Genomic DNA, 7,722 nt, shown 5'->3' on the forward strand with positions numbered 1-7,722 from the left:
GAATATCATTTACGATACAAGTCAAGGCCATTTCAGTAGAATGACCTATATGAATGGGTGAAAAAATCCTGTGTAGTCAGATGAGGCATCAATTGGGAAATAGCCGCTAGCTCCAAGATTTTAGAAAGAAATGGGAGAAGAGACACAGGATGATAATTAGCACAAAGGGAAGTATTCCGGGAAGGTTTCTTAGGGGATGCAAGACAGCATGTTTAAAGCAACCCAGCCCTAGGAAAATACCCCTTAAAAAGAATAATTCATCAAATTGGTTATAGAAAGCAGAAGCAGAGGCAAAGCACTGGATAAAGAAAGAGAAAAAGAAAGATCAGCAGGGCAGGAAATAGAGGAAGAAGACAACACAATCTGACCCATGACAGGGGAGAAATCAAAAGCTGCTCATGATGGAAAAGTCAAAAGCAATTGCCTTGGCCTTGGCCACCTTCTGGTCAAAGAAGAAGGCCAAGGCCCGGTACACACGGTCAGGAAGTGGCGTGGCACAGCCGATTCTAGGGTTCCGGAGTGCAGAGCAACCGCACGCTCCGGAACCCTAGTCTGTATGGACACTGGCATCTTTGCGGCCTCCCATCCACACGGGGGCCGCCATGGCGCCCCTTCCTGCTTGCGATGCCGCAAAAAAGAAGCCACTCTAGGCAGCAAAGAGGGGCGCCATTTTGCTGCCAGTGTGTACCGGCCCCAAGTCACTTCTAGACAGATCCTCAGCTAAAGAACCCTTATCACAGCCAGCCACTGGACTCTATAAAGTGGCAAATAACTGAGAAGGTATATGATCTTGAGTTTGACTCTTCTGATGCGAATAGGATCATCAAGATTCACCAACGTGAGAAGCAAACAATCCTTAAGCTTTAATACAATTCGTCTGAATAGGTTCTGTCTCCACAGCCTTTCTAACCGATCAACTGACAATAGTGTGCTCCATACACAGCTCTGCATGCAGCCACGATCTTGGTCAGCACTGTGTGACCAAGTGAGTTCCTGAACAGTTTTTGTTAAAGTGTTAAATAAATTAGCTAGAGCATTTGGTTTTAAATATAAAGTTTGGCATTGCATACCACATTTCTAGAAATCTTTTGAAGGTCTGAAGCTGCAAAGTTTAATCAGCCAATGCAATAGATATAGATGATATAGATATAGCATATAGATATACCATATAGATATAGACATAGACATATAGATATAGCATCAATGGAGTTTCTCCTTCCACTGCAATATTTAATCATGTTCACCAGCTCATTTTAACAGCAGAAAGACTCCAGTACCAGACAATTAAACTACATAAACCTTTCTCTACAGAATACAGCTTCCACCTATGTTCTGAAAAACCTTAACATTCATTGTCCACAATGGTGGGATTTGGGGCCCTTTTTGGCTTGTGTAGAAGATGCTGGTGAATATAGCTGTAAGCTATACTCAGTACCATGCAATTATCATTAAAGAAACACAACCATTGAGTAGTTCTACATTAATTAGAAGTACCCGTTTTTAAGTTTAAAAATGCTCATGCTAGACTTGCCAAAAAGGAAACGGATTTTACTTCAAAATGACTTGAAATAAAAGCAGATGAATGCCTTTCCCTTGAATGTATAAGCATTAAAACAAATACATGACATCACTATCCTTGCATTTCCCAGTAATTTTTTCCAGGATTGAACTTTTGTGGCTGCAAACTTAATTTTTTAAGGAAGAACAGCTGCACTCCAGTATTTTTTTAAAAAAAGAAACTTAACTAGACACCCTCAGGCTTCTAAGCATTGAGTAATAGCCCTATAACAGAAAGGGGTAGTTTTGCTGGTTTTTTATGACTATAAAAATTCTGTCCCTTAAAAACACTACTTTCCTGCATAACACAAAAGTAAAAGTGAACGTCAAGGTAGTGGGTCCAACAAATCAAAGCGAAATGTTTTCTGTTTCAATAGATCCAAACTAAACCCCAATCAAATTGCCGCTAATCCAGACAAAACCAACAAAGGACATGCAACATGGTGAAAGTGTTCAAACAATGCTCAGCTTTTGGAATAAGAAAGGGGCCCAGCTGTTCCCAGTGTAGAGAAGCAAGCAAACAAGCAAAAAAGGTGTATTATCCAAAAGCTATCTGAGAGAGAGATGAGGGCAGGAAGAGGAGAAGGAGGAGAAGTGACATTCCCTCATCTCTCAGAAGACAATAAAAATGTAATGAAGATGTAAGCTAATTCAACACTTGAAAATGTTATCTTTTTTACTACATCTTTCAGAATCCCAGTTAACTGTGAACTAATTTGCAGTGGTGTCATTCAGCCAATTTGCCCTGGTTTTGTTGGAATTGGGTTGTTAAAATTGTTAAAAGACTGGAGGCTGGGGATGGGGGAGCCAGGAGAAGTGAAGGGGGGATATGTGCCTTCCAGTCTCCTCTTGACTTATGGCAACCCCAAGGATTTCATAGGGTTTTCTTAGGTTTTGCGAATTCTTTCCTCTGAAATATAACCTGCAGCACCTGGTATTCAAGGAGTTGGAAAAGACTGGTGCGAATGAGGAGGACAGAGAGGTCAGTGTCATAACTCACACTCTTGAGTTGAACAATTGAGACTCGGAGGAGTAAGATGTTCAGGACTGTATAGCTCCTGATAATGGTGGTGTTTTGAGTCTGAGCAGCTAGCAGGGGGTTAGCAGTGGGGGGGGGGGTTCTGCTCCACAGGAGGTGGAAGACACTGAAGATACACTGCCAATCTTTTCAGATCATCAAATGGAGAAGGAAAGATTATACAGATCCCAGTGGCTGTTAAACATGAGACGCTGACTAATGAAGCACTTGGTGTCTTCAGACAGTTGTTTATAACTCTCTCAGAAGTTTCAGGGCATCTTTGTTGCTTGTAACCATCTTATTTGGTGACTGGCAGTAACCTTCTTCTTGGTTCTCCCTTAATCTTGTTTAGATAACCCATGACTGACCTGGACTGGGTTAACTAATCAACAGCTTTTGCACTTCAACCACCTGCTTCCTGGGCCAATTAATGGCTGGAGCATAGAATAGTCAGAGGGAGGGAAAGACTGGATCCTCTAGAACCAGCTCTTAACTATTTTGAATGTCATCACTGCTAACTTTGAATTTTCAGTCTCATATTTGAAATAATCAGATGAGCACAGTCATAAATGATCAAGTACTTTAGAACACTACAGGAGTCAACTCCAACTGTTTGCTTTTCTACCTGTTATATAATGTAAGGCCTGTGCGTAGTCTTGGCACAAAAGTCTTTGCAACTAGGTTGAGCTGGCTCAATTGTACCAAACGTAGTTCACCAAGAGCTCTACTGCATTAGGCTCTCTTTCTGCTAAATAGCACTGTTTTCAAAGGCACAATGCAAGCAGGACTGCTCTTTCCCTAGCACACATTTGGAATTTTCCTGGCAATGCAGATTTCATTCAAACTAAAAATGCATCACAAACATCACTGCCCACCAATTACCACACTTTTTATACTTTAGTACACATTAAATATAAATCACAAGTAGTCTTACCCTTGAAGTTGAAAAGGCATTATTCCATTCACATGTTCGTGTGTGTGTGTGTGTGTGTGTGTGTGTGTGTGTGTGTGTGTGTGTATCTGTCCCCCTCACAGATTGGGCAGATCAGACCGAACTAACAAATGGCAAATGAAAGTCAGCAGCTACTGATCTGTCTGATCTATCCCCATGCAGTTATTACTAAACAAAGAAACAGCCAGACACATAGGAAAATTATTTTTTATTAAACGTTGAGACTGTTTTGGATTTTCCTTAGTGTAGGTGTGTATGTTGAGTAAAAGGGGGAGAGGGAGAGAGAGATTGAGAATGAGGGCACCATTAGTGCAGTGCAGCATTATAGCATTAAAGCAACAGAAAAGTGCTGGAAAAAGAGGCGTGGGGAGTATAGAGCAAAGGGTTCAGCTTCTGACAAGCCCTAGGAGAAAGTGATCAATTGGCAAAGGATATTTTCCTTAAGAGAAAAAGTTTTAGTTTCTCACTGTTACAAAGGAAATCAAACCAAAAAGATCACATTTCCCCACCCACACCATGCCCAGTAACCCTGATTATGCCCAAAATTGTTTTTAAATTCAAATTTAACTTTTGCACTGTAAATCAAAACAGGATAGTTATGGGAAGGGTGGTCATTACCTGATGTTTTGGGCAAGTAAAAATAAACACTTTCAAGACAGTTTTGGATGGAAAAATAACAGGACAGTGGCAACATCACACCGTAAGGTAAAGGCGCTAACAGCACTAAGGCATTGCCATGATGCTAGTGTCATGACACTACCGGTGGCTTCAAACACACCCTACAGTCACACCTCAGTTAACAAAACCTCTGACTGAATCTTCTTTTTACAGACTTTTTAGCTCCCACAGTTCCCCTTATTTTTCCTCATTGTTCTCTGTCTAGAAGGAAGGTTGGGGAGATGCAGACTTTCAGTGTTGTTGCTGAGCATGCATGAACAGCAAAACAGAAACAAACAGCAAAAGCAGACCTACCCACCCTCCACACACAGCCCCAGAATGTTAAAAAAAAAGCACTACTCTATAAATTTCACCACCAACATGTAAACTACAAGAAAAGTGAAAGAAAAGGTAATCACTGGATGCATTCCTTCAAGTAGTCTCAAGAAGGTTCAAAATGTTTTGGCTTAATAATGCAAGGTTGTTCCATTTCATATGAGTTTGTTGTTAGTTTTGAATAAAGTTTGCTGAAACATGTTCAACTGGCCTTCATTTTTTGTGGTTTAGAAACCCAATCCCTATTCCTTCTGTGTAACAGTAAATGTTCTGTTAAAGAAGTACAGTGCTGTCTGGCTTGTCTTAAATCTCCCCAAATACTCATATGTCTCTTCCTCTCGTAGATACCACCACTGGCTTCCAATTCAAGCCAGGGCTCATTATAAGTTTTTGGTCCTAGTATTCAAGGCAGCTTGGCTAATATGGTATGTACCTCCCAGAAATTTAAGATCTGCAAAGGATTATTGGTGGTTCCACCAAATTGTATGGCTCTGTCAGGGCTGTGAGGCTTTCGGGATCTGGCTCCGCATTTGTGGAACAGTCTTCCTTTGCACCTCAATCTGGAGGAGGATCTGATCAGCTTTTGTAAAGGATTGAAGACCTTCCTCTTCAATTTGTTGGATTAAGTTGCTGAGCATTCCTAAGGTGGCCAAGATAAGTAGTGACTGATGTGGATTGTGTTTGGATCCCGGAAGGGAGAGGCAGGATATAAATAAATAAATATATTATTATTATTATTATTATTATTATTATTATTATTATTATTATTATTTTAGTTTTAGCATATTAGTATATTACTTTAGTATTTTAGCATTGTATAGTGTGGTGTTTTATCGTTTGTTTTGATTGTATATTTCTGACGTACCGCCTTTGGTGGAAAGGGCATTTTAAATTATTATTATTATTATGTTGTGCTCAGGATTGCATCTACTTTGTTAACTGAGATGAAAAATTGTTCAGAGATGTAGAGTTAAAATGCTGCACTGTTTTCTAGTTTACAGCAGCATGCAGTGGTGAGCGGCACTGTTAAATTCAAACAGGGATTTACAGAGTCATGTCCAAGGTTTTCCTTGCTTATATGGGTTCTTGAACAATAAACTCTAATAGATTTAGCCATCTAACAGAATTAGCGTTACTGTCCCCAAAATGTGTAAAAGAATTATATTCATAAATAGATCAGAAAGTGAATGAGCCCAGTTCACATAGTAACAAAATTAAGCATATGTGTTTAGTAGAGTGAGACTACTGCAATTCTCTCTCTTACCTGTGGGTGTCAATATCAACCTGGAAATTAACCACTTATAATTGCTTTATTTATTTATTTATTTTAAAATGTATGCATATTATAGTGCTATGCAGAACATATCGCTTCCTGAACTCTCCCAGATGAACACTCTAAATTCAACAAAGCTGTAGTATTATTTGAAAACAATTCAAATGGAAGCAAATTTTCTGTGACACCTACTAAGGTGTGTTAAAACACAAGGTTTGGAGTGTCTAGCCATAAATAGCTAGGTAGCTAGATATATGGAATGAACACCACAAAATATTACAATTAGCAGCAAAGATCAATTACAATTTGAACAGAACTAACAGAGTGGCCAAGTTCAGCAGCTAGAGAGCCAATGCCAGCATTTTCACAAACCAAGTCCAGTACTATATGTGTTGAAAACTAACAGAGCCTGGAAACTCACTAGGTCAGTGCTTCCCAAACTATTTGATCAGCAATTAGAGTGGGCCCTTGGTAATCTACAAGGATTTAGTCTCAAATCACCCTATGGATACCAAAATCTGTGAATGTGCAAGTCTCATTAAATACAGTGGCATAGTGAAACGGTGTCCCCTATATAAAATGTAAAAATCAAGGTTTGCCTTTTGGAATTTAAATATTTTTAAAATATTTTCAAGCCGTGAAAGCTTGAATCCGTGGATTAAAAAATCCATGGACATGGAGGGCCAACTATACTATTTTTTTTTCAGTGTGCTAGGAACAAGTACCATATTTGTGCCCATTAGCTACAATTGTTTCTTTCCTGGAAACCAGGGACCAATGGCAATAGCAAGTACATTTCTATACTGCTTATCAGTGAACCAGCACTCCCTAAGCAGTTTACAATGTGTAAGCCAATTGCCCCCAACAAGCAGGGTACTCATTTTACTGACCTACAAAAAGATGAAAGGCTGAGTGGACCTTGGAGCCCTCCTCTAGGGCCAAACTTACAACGTTGTGGCTGCAGTACCAGCACTGAACCACTGCGCCACCAGCAGCCAATGCCTAAGGGACTGCCACTAGTCCATGGTCCATCACTGAACTAGGTTGACATTAGGCCAGCTAAACTTTGTTGTCAGACTGGGATGAGTGAGTGCATGGGAAGAGGGAATGCGAATATAAAATGAATGAGATCAAAAATAGTACCGTATATTCCGGCATACAAGACTACTTTCTGACCCTCTAAAACGGGGTCAAAAGTTGGGGGGGGCGTCTTGTACGCCGGTAAGAGCACTTACCTGGTTGTCCTGCCAGCTTCCAAAGGGCTCCGGAGCTCTTTGGAAGCCGGCGCGAGGGTGCCTCCCTGGCTACCGGCTTCCAAAGCCCTGCGGATGCGGAGCCCTTTGGAAGCCGGCGTTTGTGGGCATCAGGCCCCCTAAGCTTGGCTTATAGTAGGCCAGGGTACTGCCTGCATGAAAGGCAGGTTTCGAAGGCCTCAGCAAAGGCATGAGGTAAATAAAAATAAAAATTAAAAATGAGAGAGAGGGAGAGAGAGCGGGGGGAGGGGGAGAGAGAGAGGGAGAGAAATAGATAGATAGATAGATAGATAGATAGATAGATAGATAGATAGATAGATGCTGAGAGAGAGAGAGAGGGAGGGAGGAAGGGAGGGAGGGAGACAGAGAGAGGAAGATAGACAGATAGAGAGAGAGAAAGATAGATAGATAGATAGATGGATGAGAGATAGATAGATAGATAGATAGATAGATAGATAGATAGATAGAGGGAGGGAGGGAGAGAGGGAGATAGATAGATAGATAGATAGATAGATAGATAGATAGGGAGATAGAGAGAGAGAGAGAGAGAGAGATGAGAGAGAGAGAGAAAGAGAGAGAGAGAGAGGGAGGGAGATAGAGAGAGAGAGATAAATAGATGAGAGAGAGATATAGATAGATAGATAGATATAGAGATAGAGATAAGTAGATAGATAGA

Source organism: Sceloporus undulatus, chromosome 4, assembly GCF_019175285.1.
Source record: "Sceloporus undulatus isolate JIND9_A2432 ecotype Alabama chromosome 4, SceUnd_v1.1, whole genome shotgun sequence".
NCBI classification, from domain to species: Eukaryota; Metazoa; Chordata; class Lepidosauria; order Squamata; family Phrynosomatidae; genus Sceloporus; species Sceloporus undulatus.